At 37.1% G+C, this 12,637-nt stretch overlaps 1 pseudogene; it reads right to left on the bottom strand.

Moving 5' to 3' along the window:
- Nucleotides 1-10,064: 10,064 nt before the first annotated feature.
- LOC141559799 (SNW domain-containing protein 1 pseudogene) lies at nt 10,065-11,766 on the bottom strand (annotated as a pseudogene).
- Nucleotides 11,767-12,637: the final 871 nt, after the last annotated feature.

Raw genomic sequence — 12,637 nt, 5'->3', positions numbered from 1 at the left:
GTTAGTTTCTCATACAACTTTAAAGAGCCTCATTTAAATGTGAGCATATTTAAGCCTATTTATGCTCTTCATACTCTTATGCTACTTTACTTTATGTTTAATGGATATGAATCATCTCATTTCTCTAGCTCCCCTTCCACTGATTTTCTGAAAGGTCAGATTGACTTGCTATTCCACTGAATTCATATTTTGCCACCGGCAGTAAAAAAAAAAAAAATGACTGGGCAAAATCTTTTTTTTTTTTCTACTTCACTTCAAAAGGTAAAGGTAGGAGTTATGCAAAGGATGTTACTATCTTTTTACTGGGCAATCTTTTATAATATCATCTGCAGCAAGTTACTGGGCTCTTATTAGGTAGATGCTTATGAATTCCTAAAAAGGAGTTGAATTCCTAAGATATGAATACTAGAATCAACCAGCCCTATCCTATCGGATAGGATAATAATCAATGCAAATGATTTAGAGCTGGAAGAGCTCTTGATTTAAAAATCATCTGGTTTTGCTAATTTTTTTGAGTGTGATATCAAAACTTTTTGTAGTCCTTCACATAGAGTAGGAGCTGTACTATTCACATTGTAACAAGCCCAGATATTCTTTGACTACTTCTGTTTGAAAGAAGTTGGGAAGGAGACAATTTTAGGCCACATGATTGAGAAGCTTGTACTGGATGATGATCCTAATTTGCTTGCTGAGCTGGAAGAATTAATGAATCAAGAGCTTAAAATAGGAGATGACAACAGTTCAGTAATTGACTCTCAACTGGCCAGAATTTCATGTACTCACAAAGATTTGACCCAAACTTTTGGAATCTTTCTCTTGTTTTTGACTTCAGAGCTGAAAGCTGCTTTGAGCCAACCAAAGATTTGTCCCTGTAAGTCACTTCATCCACATTATAGTATGATTCCGCTTCTACAAGAAAAGGAACCATGAGAAGTGAGAAATGGAGCTCTGCCCCATATCCATTAACCATAAAATGAAGTGGCTTCAAATATGCTTAGATTTATATGAGGATCTTTAAAGTATGAAAAACCAATCCCTCAGGATATCCTTTTCTCTCTTGACTCTGTATATATTTTTCTTTTTTCTTTAACATGGAGTACTGAATAACAAAGTTATATACCTAAAATTTCTGATAATGAGTATTGAGTAACTGTCCCATCTTTTCAACCTCTGAGTTCACAATTCAAGTCAATTCTCTTTAAGAAACTTTTTGGGAAAGTATGATTGTAACTTTGACCCATTCAAGTTCTCTTCATTCAGACTTATAAATAGAAGGAATGAAGATTCTATAGTTAACTTTTATAAAAACAAAAATCTCCTCTGATTTTCCTCTTTTTTTAAAGACCTGAAATTCTCATGCTGCATCTACCTCTTGTTTATTAATCTGGAAATAGTTCCCTCATGCTTCTGACCAGGAGCCCAAAATGAGCAAGGCACCACCAACTGAAGCTGGCATTAACCCAGAGTTTGTACAAGCACCAGTGTGTTGAGGTAAGACACTGAAGCTACTCTCTGGGCTGGGTGTGTGAAATAAAGCTGTTTATTTACCAAGAGGTTTTGAGTTTCTTTTTGCCCCTTTTGGTATAATGTCAATTCAATAAATTGTCAGCTTATGTCAACTCAATAAATTTCAGTGGCTTCCTATCGCCTCCAGGAGCAAAGACAAAATGTTCTGTTTGGTGCTTAAAGCCCCTTACAACTTATTCTCTGCAGTCTACTCTTTGATCCAAATGACTTTGGTTTCCTGGTTGTTCCATGAATAAGACACTCCATCTTCTCTGCTTTGGGAATTTTTTTTTTTTTTTTTTTTGGCTATCCCTCACACCTTGGAATTCTCTTTCTCTTCATCTATCCCCTACTGGCTTCCTTTAAACCTCAACTCTCTGAATGCTAGTTCCTTTACTCTCTTATTTTCTATTTATCATATACATATGCTTGTTTACAAATATCTGTTTGCTTGTTTTCACCCCTATTAGACTGTGAGCTTCACAAAGCTGGATTGTTTTTTGCCTCTTTTTGTATCCCTAGTTTCTTAACACAGTAGCTGACTATGATAGATTAATGTTTAGTCACTGACTGACTGACTTCCAGGTATACTTTTGCCTCTGCCCTTCCACCTCCAGTCTAGGACCATGAATCATAGATTTAGAGCTCAAAGAAATATTAGAGAACAATCAGTGTAATCCTGTTATTTTACAGATGAGGAATCTGGGGTTAAGAGAAATGAAATGACTTGCTCAAAGTCTTCAAGTAGCAAATGGCAGAAGTGAAATTTGAACCCAAATCATTAATCTTTTTGAAAGCACTTTGTAAATCATAAACATTGCATTAAGGGTAGAAACAATAATAATAATAATAATAAAAAACAATTATTGGGGTTCAGTATAATGAGTGAAACCAAGTAAAGTTTTCTCAAAAATTATATGAGACTAGGCCTAAGTCACATGATCCCTATTCCCAAAGATTAGCAGAGCCTGAAGATCAGACATTGGACTCCAGATTGCAGAAAATCACATAGTCTGTAGGCCTAGAGGTCTCTAAAGGTCAACTGACCTGATCCATAGGAAATAGACAACATTGGTGACTATTGGTCAGTGGTGGTTACTTCCTTTCAGTCTATCCAATGAAAAGAGTTGGGTCTTTTGTTAGATAACCAGCTTTCCTGCTTCTGGCTGTCAGGTCAGGCACATGTTGGGTGCTGAGATGCTTCCCCAGGTGTGCTGGGCCTCTCCCTGCAGGGACTAAATAAATGCTTCCTCTTTGTACATGAAGATGTCTCTGTTTACTTAATTTGGGGAGGGGGTCTAGCACCCATCCCACATAATAACTCCTTGGGAATAGGAATTCTGGGTTATTTTTAAGAAGCTTATATGTCACTTGGCACATTATTGTACCACAAAAAATAATTAATCAGGAGGACATTAGTGCTTCAAATGCCATGTAGCATTCCTGATAAAAACTGTCCATTTGCTCCTTTTGAATAATGTTTTTTGGTGGCTTTTATTTTTTGGAAGTCATGACAACTAATCTACACGTTTTTATCTCAGGTACCACATACTCTATCTTTGATTCAAAAATACTTTTCATTTCTTTCACAACAAGGAAACTTTTAACACTTGGCTGGTTGTTTCCACTCCCTTAAACCTCCCTCCCAGGTTACCATTTCCTGGTTAAAATTTTCCACACCTGAGTTCAAAAACTTGGGGTCTAGTTATTCTTGGTGCTCTATTGTTGTCCCTAGCTGTTGTCATCTTTAAAGCCAAGTTTTGCCATTGTCTTTGCATGGCTGTCAACTCTGGGGCTGAAGGAGTTTTGTGTTACTTGTATGGAAGAAGTGTAGTGTGGGGATTAAAACTGTCCAAACTATAATAAAAGAGATTGAGGCAGAACCAATAGTACTTTATTAAAGTGTTTGTGGTCCCCCTAATGAAGTGGACCTCAGATCTTCCTCACAATCTGGGATGGTTCTTCTTCCAATACCTTGTTTTTGTATGGTTTGATACCAAAATGTGCAAAAGAGACATGGCAAACAATCTCATTGGTTGATAGACCTTGTTTTTGAGACTAAAAATGATATATTAGCAGGGGATTCCCAGGTTAGGAGAAGAAGATGTGGCATCTCCCCTGACTAAGTGATCATAAGAAGATCACCTGCTCATATTGAACAAGAAAGAATAGTCTGGAAGTATAAAGAAAAATTGAGGGACTTTCCAAAAACATCAAGGCATCCCATCCAGACTGGGTTTGGATATGGAATTTGAATAAAACAGGGTGGAGGTATCTTTGTCAGCGTTCTTGTGGTTGTACAAGTGAGTCTCATAACTTGGTAAACAAGTAGTATAAGAATCTTTCTATCCCCATATGATTTATGTAGAATATCAAACTGATGAATACTTATTAGAATAGAGTAGGGGTCCAAATTAATTATTTCTCACAAGGATAACCATAGATTAAATCATAAAGATGTTTCTATTTGCATTGGTGGGAGGAAAATTCACATGAAAATCACAGATACTTTAACATATATTGTTGTGATACAGGAGCCACCTGCCAGTGGCTGCTGGAGGTCTAACTCAGACCTGGAGAATGGATCCCTTCATGTAAGAGGATGATGATGATGATAATTGATGGATGATGATGGATGATGATGATGATGATACAAGGAGACTAAGAGGCAGTTGCTGTTCTCTAACCTCCCCACAGAGAGGCCGTTGCATTGTCTCACCTCTCTCTTCTTTCCTCTGCCTCCAATTTACTTCATTCCCAGTCTACAAGTAACACCTGTGTCAGTAAAGGCTGCTTTACAACTCCTTCAGATGTTGTGATTTACAACTATGGAGGCTCTCGGAGAATTGACCTGCCCCTTCCCTTAGGCATGGTCCTTAACAGCATATAACTATTTTAACTTCCATTTTTTTTCAAAATTTATTCATTGTGAGGTGATTCAGGTCAATTCCAATAAATTTATGTTGGAGAGAACTATTTGCATTCAGAAAGAGGACTTTGGGGACTGAATATAGATCACAACATCGTATTTTCACCTTTATTGTTGTTGTTTGCTTGCTTTTTTTTTTTTTTTCTCTTTTTAAAAAAAAAAAATTTGATCTGATTTTTCTTGTGCAGCATGATAAATGTAGAAATATGTTTAGAAGATTGTACATGTTTAACCTATATTGTATTACTTGCTATCTAGGGGGGGTTGAGGGAGGGAAAAAAAGGGAAGGTTTTGCATGGGTGAATGTTTAAAATTATATTAGTATATATTTTGAAAATTTAAAGTTATTATTAAAATATTTATTCATTGAATCATTTGTCAAAATAATGATAAAATTGGATAATGAGTCTCACAGGGAAAGCTCAAGGTCCAAGATCCTCAAACATTATAAAGATCTTCAAAAATTATAAAGCAATTTAACAATTAAAAACATTATACGTTATAACATATATATTAACATTATACATTAAATATTATAAAGTATCTTCAAACATTATGAAGTAATTTAACAAGTAAAAAACATATATTTGGTGTTCTGCCAAAAATTAATTCATCATTTTTTTACCTTTCTTTTGATTCCATTTTTAATATTTTTGGTTTTTACATCCATCTACATTTCTCAACATACTCTCTCTTCTACTATAGAGCCACCCCTTACAATAAAAGTAAAAGGAAAGAAAAAAGAACTCTACTTAGATTGAACCTAAACTGCATGTCCACAAAGTTCAATATCAATAATAATAATAGCTAACATTTAAATATTGTCTAAAACGTTCCAGAAACTATGCTGAGTACTTTATAAATATTGTCTCATTTGATCTCCACAAAAATCTTGTGAGTTAAATGCTATTATTGTCCTAATTTTATAGATAAGGAATCTTAAGACAAACAAACTTAGCCAGGATCACATAGCTAGAAAGTGTTTGACTCTTGATTTTAACTCAAGTCTTCCTGATTCCAGGACCAGACCTCTGTCTACTGCAACATTCCATCATTTAACCTCTAAATACTAGTTTCCTCATTTGCAAAATGGTGATATTGATAGCACCTACTCTATAGAATTGTGAGGATCAAATGAAATAATATAAATAAACTGTTTTTTTAAATCTTAAAAGCTATATATAAATGTTAGACATTATGATTAGAGGCAGTGTTTTTCATCAATAGTCCCCAATCTTTTCAAATCAGGAAACTGTGTACTCTTACATCTCTTTTTTTTTTTGAGGTGATCATAATTTCTCAGTATCCTATTTTGGTAATTTCACTATTTTTTCAATTTATATCGTGGAGTTATTGTGTATGTTTTTTTCCTTATCCTGGTTACTTTACTTAACCCCAGTCCCTGTAAGTCTTTCCATATTTTTCTTTGCATTTGTTATATTTATCATTTCTTACACACAGTAGGATTCTATCACTTCATGTACCACAGTTTGTTTAGTCATTTTCCAATTGATGAGTACCTACTTTGATCTATTTTTTTTTTTTTTATTGTTACAAGATAACATATGTATTGTACATGTCCTCCGGAAGATTATGTTCTATGTAGGACAGTATCACACACACTTGTGTGTGTGTGTGTGTGTGTGTAATTAATGATGAGGGCAAAGTTGAAATCTAAAAAAAATACTCTAAGAAACTTAAATTCAAGGAGAGGGAAAGATACTTGCAATTAGTGGAGATTAGTGAAAGCTTCTTGGATGGGACAGCTACTGACCTCAGTCTTAAAGAAAGGCAAGTATTCTAAGAGAAAAGAGATGAGGTAATTCATTTCCAGTAAAAAGATTAAGGAGATAAGTAAAGATAATTTTTTTCCCCAGGAGTCTGGCAGTGAATTAAAAGAGAGATATAGGGCTTAGAATTAGAGGGATTTATAGAATCAAGAATATTTTTTAAGATTAGGGGAAACCTAAATATATTTAGAACCAGGGGAGAAAGAGCCAGCAGATAGACATTGAATTACTAACTGGAAAAGGAAGGATATAAGGTAGAGAGATCAAGAGAGAGAAAGGAATGGATGGGAAAAGCTCTGGAAGTTGAGAGGTTAGCCTTGGCAGTAAAAAGAATAATTTCATCCACTAAAATTGGAGCAAAGAGGGAGAGGATAGAGGAAGATGTTGAGAGGTTTTAAGGTGAATCTTAAATGAGAAATAAAGTAATTTGATAGTCTCAATCTTTTCAGTAAAGCAGAAAGTGAGGTCATCTGCTGAGAAAAGAAAGATCTGGGAATTAAGTTGGGTTATAAAAAAGAGGATTTGGAATACAACTGAAGGAAGTGTGATGGACAGTCAATGAGAGAGGCAGTCAAATTAATGGATTGCCATGCAGCAGTGATAATCCAGTGGAAGGAAAGGAATACATATGAAGAATACTTTTGACCAAGGAATACACACATTTAGGGAACATAAGTGTCCATGGCACATTTTTTCTCCGAAGTAACTCATACTTCTGACATTTCAGAGTAGCTTTCCTTAGTAGATGGAGTACTCTGCTTCTGCTGTTGATGCTGCTGTGGTCTGCTGGGCATTTCATTATTACTACTCCTCTGCTACCATCTGCTGGTCTTTAATGATTACATTTCCCCTTCTGCCAAAAGAAGGATGGGGGGGGGGGGGGAGAGTTAGCTTGATACTCCCAAAGGACAACTTCTAGAGCTCTTTTATATTTGCTGTAACTAACCAGATAGTTGGGAAAGCGCATAGACATCTCTAAGATGACCTTTTTGTGACTTTTTGGTGAGTTTTCTTCTCTTTCATCCTAGGTTGCAAAGTGGACAGAGTGCTGGACCTAGAGCCAGGGAAATCCCAGTTCAAATCACACACTTACTGGCTGGGTGACTTTGGACAAGTAGTGAGTCTGTCCTTGGGATACACTGGATCAGATGTTTTCTTTGTATTTCACAATTTTTAAGATTCTGTAATTTCTCAATGCCCCTCTTTATATCCACAATTTCTGAATTGTCTCACTTAGTTGGGAGGCCAGACTTTTGACAGCTCTCATCATTCCATGCATAACTTAGAGCTCATAAGGAAATTAAAAAGGGCTTTGTTGCAAACTCTCTCACAATAGCCTATAGAGCCTCCTGATTTTTATTTTATAATTCTTATTACTTTAATATCTTAAAAAGGCTCTCTGAGATTGTCTTCAACTCCCTCATTTTAAAAATGAAGAAATAGATTAAATTATTTTTTTCAAAGTCAAACACATTGTAAGCAGCAAGGCTGACATTGAAACCTAAATCTGTGACACCAGATAAAAAATTCTTTAAAACACACAGTACTATTTCACCACTTCATTTCCCTCAGGCTTAGTTTCTTCATCAAGCATGACAGTGCCATTTATCAAATAAGGTCATTATAAGGATCAAATTGTATAATATATATAAAATATTTCAAAAATCTTAAATACTAGAATAAAATAAAACTACTAGGATGTATGTTTAAATTATATTATTTACACAATATACTACATTATATTAATAATACATAATACATTAATATATTAAATATATATTTATAAAATAAAATACTAGGATAAAATAAAACAGCCCATCCTGAATAAATAGAAATGCATTTAGATAGCTACAAACAAACAAAAAAAAGAATAGAAAAGCATCTGCATCAAAGGCTTCAGATCAATTTCCCTCAGGTATCTTCCCGCATTAGATGGGGATTTAGTTTCCACAAAGTTATGAAACTTAAGTTAGGCAAATGCAGAGAAATGAGACTGAAATCTAAGAAATGAAACCTAAAGGTTAGGCTGCCATAGAACAAGGAAAACAATATTTATAGAAGTCATAAATTAGAATAAGAAACATGCTATTAGATATAATCAAGGGTGGGGACTCACACATGTAGGGGAATTAAGAACTCAGATAAGCTTAACCTTTGTAGTACCCAGCCAATGGCGAAATCAGGGGAAGGAATTGTTTGGAAGGGAGATAGACTAGGTATAAAAAAAAAATCATGCTTTGGCAATTTTAAAATGTACCTCCCAGACATCCAGTCTTGTAAGTTCATGAATAAAAATTTTTTCCTTGCTTCATCAGTGAGTCTGAAGAACTCTTGGGTTTTACATTAACCAAGTTACAGAGCAGCAGGTTAAAGAGCTTCATTCTGTTCCTTTACCCTAAATCCTTCAGTGGCAGAAGGAGACTGATGATTAAGGCAAAAGTCATGTCTACATGGAAACTTGAATGGAGGACTGGGTAAGAATTCCAGCACAAGAGTTGAAGGCAGAGAGGAGTTCCCTTTTACAACTCTCAAACTCATATTCCTATCCACTGTTAGATTTCATTTTGGAGAATTTCATTTTAGGGGGGCCTTCTGTTCTAACAATAAGTCAGTAATCCTCAGGGACTTCCCACACTCCCAATCTAAGAACAATAATCTGTCTGATTCTGAATAGATCATTCCTCAATTCCTTACTGACTGATAATCTGGTCAGTGAGAGCCAAATTCCAGAGACTGATGAGAATTAGATAAATGAAATTAGGTTTAATTGAGATCTAGTGGCACGTTAGGGGTATAGGGAGTCAAATAGAGTTCTCCTGCAACCCTTTTGGATTCAGCTCAAGGATACAGAGTTAAATGAGGCCTAGTAGCAGCGCAAGAGCCCCCTGTAAAGGAATTTACAGACCTGAAAACCTAGATTGATAAAAGAGGTTTATTATAGGATTTGGAAGAAAGGTTAAAAGGTGTTAGGTAAAGAGAGGAAGGACACCAGAGCCAGGGTAGTTCTACTGGGCAGAAATCCTTGACATGGCAGCCATAAGGATGCCATGTTTGGGGCCTCTGCAAAAAGTAGACTCCAGTTTGGCTCTTTTTATAATAGGGGGCTTTGGACAATCATAAGGGGCTCGTGGATGGAGTCCCAGGTTGTTTTTGGGCTTGAGTTTCAGCCAGGATTAGAATTTGAATAGAATTCAATGGGTTTTGGGATTGAGCCAGATAAGGATGAAACTGTTTGTGCTTGGGGTGGAGATCCCCCTTTCTTTTGTTTTTGGAGGAGTGTCTTAATGTCTCTGTTTCTTCTCTCTACTATTGCCTGACCTTGAGGATTAAAAAGTATGCCAGTGGTATGTAAAATCTTATACTGTGCACAAAAGTATGCAAAATGTTTAGAAGTATACACAAGTCCATTGTCTGTTTCTTTTGCTGTTGGCATTGCAAAAGTCAATCCTGAAAAGGTGTCTACCACAACAGTCTTAATTTGGTATGGTTGAGTAGTGTGGAGCTTCTGTCAATGTTAATGGAGTTGGGAAAGGTGGCTTGACTGAGAGGGGGAAACAAAAACCTTACACTGAGAATATGGCCCACCCCCTTAAAAATAAACAGATTAGTTTATTTATTTATTTATTTTAATTTTAATAGTGTTTATTTATCAGATATATGCATGGGTAATTTTACAACATTGACAATTGCCAAACTTTTTGTTCTAATTTTTCCCCTCCTCCACCCCCCCCCCCCCAGATGGCAGGTTGACCGATACATGAATAAACAGACTAGTTTAAAGTATACTTCCCTTTTCCCAAGCCCCAGTAATAAAAAGTAGTGGGATCTACAATCTCAGATTTGGTTTTCATCCTGACCATTTAAATAGAATTCCCCAATGACCACTGTCATCAGAGTAAAGATAATAGTTCATTCTCTTCTGAGAGGCTACCCTACTCACTCCTTCCTCCTCTTCTTGCCTTCATGTTCATGTTCCTTAGGGCGGCTTCTGTCTGAGGATCTTTTAGACCCTCCATGCTGTTTAGCTTCTTCCAAAAATTTGTTCAGACCAAAGGGATCTTCTTCAAATTGAACTGGTCCTTCACAGCCTCGTCTATAATCTGAGCCAGAGAATTCCTTATCAGGAACAAATCTGTTGGTCTTTATTCAGGCCTCTAAGTCATCACCATACATGTCTTTGTCCAGATTTTTGCTGGGTCTGTAGATGTTTTGGGCCATGCCTTTGCCACTTCTCCATGCTTGATCGTAAACATTATAAATTTCATCTTCTCCACCAGCAAAACCACTGTCCATGCCCTTAGTTTGGTTGAATAGCCTCTGGTCATACTGAACTTCATTGGAAGTCGGGGATTGGGCACACCAAGAGCAATGACTTCACTAATATCTCGATTCTCATTTCTCTGTAATTTTGCCCTCTTATCAGGAGGTGCTCTGGAAAGATTTCTGTCATGTTGTCTCTCTTTGCGTCTATCATGTCTTATTTCATCTCGTTTTTGAGCCTTACCATCCTCTTTTTTTACATGAGTCTTGATTCCAGCTCTTCTCTCCCGAGCTTTCTGGGCCATTTCTCTAAGCTTCTCTTCATGTTTCTCCTTTTCCTTTTAGTCCATCTTTCTCTCTATTTGAGCTCGCATCTCTACTGCCTCACAAGCCTTTCTATCAGCAATGTAAAGAGCTTCAGCTAGTTTGGCGAAGTTTTCATTTATGTGCACTGTCTGCAGTCCTCTCCCATCAGCAGCCAGACATTTGTCTAATGGAACAGTGTAGCCCTTTGTATTTTTCCAGTTTGAAATACAAGGCAGAATTTTCCATTCTTGCTGCTCTTTCACAGTCATCTTTTGACTAAGAGAATGCATAACAGGTGCAGGAGGAAAAGGAGGCATGAGGAATTTTCTTATTAATTTTGAATCTTGGAGGCTCCATTGGATCTTTCTGCATTTCCACCATCCGAATAACTCTTTGCTTAGCTCCAAAATTGAAAGCTACTCCTTGCTGAGATGGTGTATACTGGATATGCTGAGCTGGAGGTAGTTTATCTGCAGCTCCAACTGGCATAGCAGCAGCAACCTTCTGAGATTCAGATTTCTCTAGGGTTACCCTTGTCTTTTCTGTTATCTCTTTGATGGCTTCTTCATCAGGTCTTTGCAGGTCTGGGTCATCTGCATTCATAACTTCTTTGGGTATCAGGTCAGTGTATTTGCTATAAATGACCTTGTCCTTTGATTGTCCCTATCGAGCAATTGCATCATATTTAATTTTTCCCTCTGCATCCACCAGAATGGCCAATGCATTGGACATTTTCTTCTTTCTTCCCATATCCAGTGGGTACTGGGCCACATGTATTTCTGGAAAGGCACCTCCATCTCCAAAATCCTCTAACAAACGAGGTATTCAACTTTTCCGATACCCATATGGGGGAGGTTCTCTTCTTGATGAGACCAAGGCAGTCTGCCTTGATTTTTGTGATCTTGCCCTTTCCTTAGTCTCAAGCTAGTCCTGAGAAAGCTGAGTTGGAGTAGGTAAAAAGCTGGTCAGTGCCATCTTCTTGTGCTGTTTTTAGCGCTTGCAGCAGCTGAGCTAGGAGGGGTTTACTAGGCCCCACGTTGGGCTCCAAAATGTGATGTTCTATTTCTCTAGATTGTGATCGTTCTCTGGGAGAAGGTTTCTTGGGGAGCTTCTGGAGACAGCTTTCCTTTCAGTTCAGTAATCCCAAAATGCAGCCAGGAGTTAAAGTCCAGATCCTATATTATGTCCTTCAAAATCCTGAATCTTTTCCTGGGGCCCAGTTGGCTTTAGTAGAGAGCTATCTCTCTTCTTAGCTCTTAAGAGCTCTAGTCAGAATGTCACCAGCCAGCACAAGTGTTGAAGTGGGAATGAAATCTTGACTCTGCCTCTGAGAGTGTGGGATTGTGGGTTTCCCAGAATTCAATCCTAGTTGTGAATCTCCCGGAAGTCCATGAGCAGGCTTTTCTTTTAGACTTGTGAATCTCCTGGACTTGCAAATCTACTGAATCTTGGCTCTGAATCTCCTCAAGCTTCCCCAAAGTTCTCCCCTTGACTCCCTCCAGACTCCCAGAGAATGGGTTTTTATATCCTCCCAGAGAATGGGCTTGTGGGTACTCCCTGGGCTTATGGGAGCTCCTTAAAAGTATTCTCTCTTAAAAGTGTGAAGTCTAATGTGTGAACTCCTTTAAAGGTGGAACTCCTTTAAAGGTGCAAACTCCTTTAAAGGTATGAAATAAGTGCATAACCTTGTCTCAAGTTCTGGCCCATAACATCTGTAAAAAGCCTAACATGACCCCAAACTTGTGGGGTCCCCTTTCCCAACCTCAACAAAAGCATAGAATTTTTACCTTTTATTGTTGTTCATTTGCTTGATTTTTTTCTTTCTTGTATTTTTTCCCCTTTTGAT

Source organism: Sminthopsis crassicaudata, chromosome 3 (assembly GCF_048593235.1).
Source record: "Sminthopsis crassicaudata isolate SCR6 chromosome 3, ASM4859323v1, whole genome shotgun sequence".
NCBI lineage: Eukaryota > Metazoa > Chordata > Mammalia > Dasyuromorphia > Dasyuridae > Sminthopsis > Sminthopsis crassicaudata.
The sequence above is the reverse complement of the archived record's forward strand: the minus strand, read 5'-3'. Positions and strand labels throughout refer to the sequence as shown.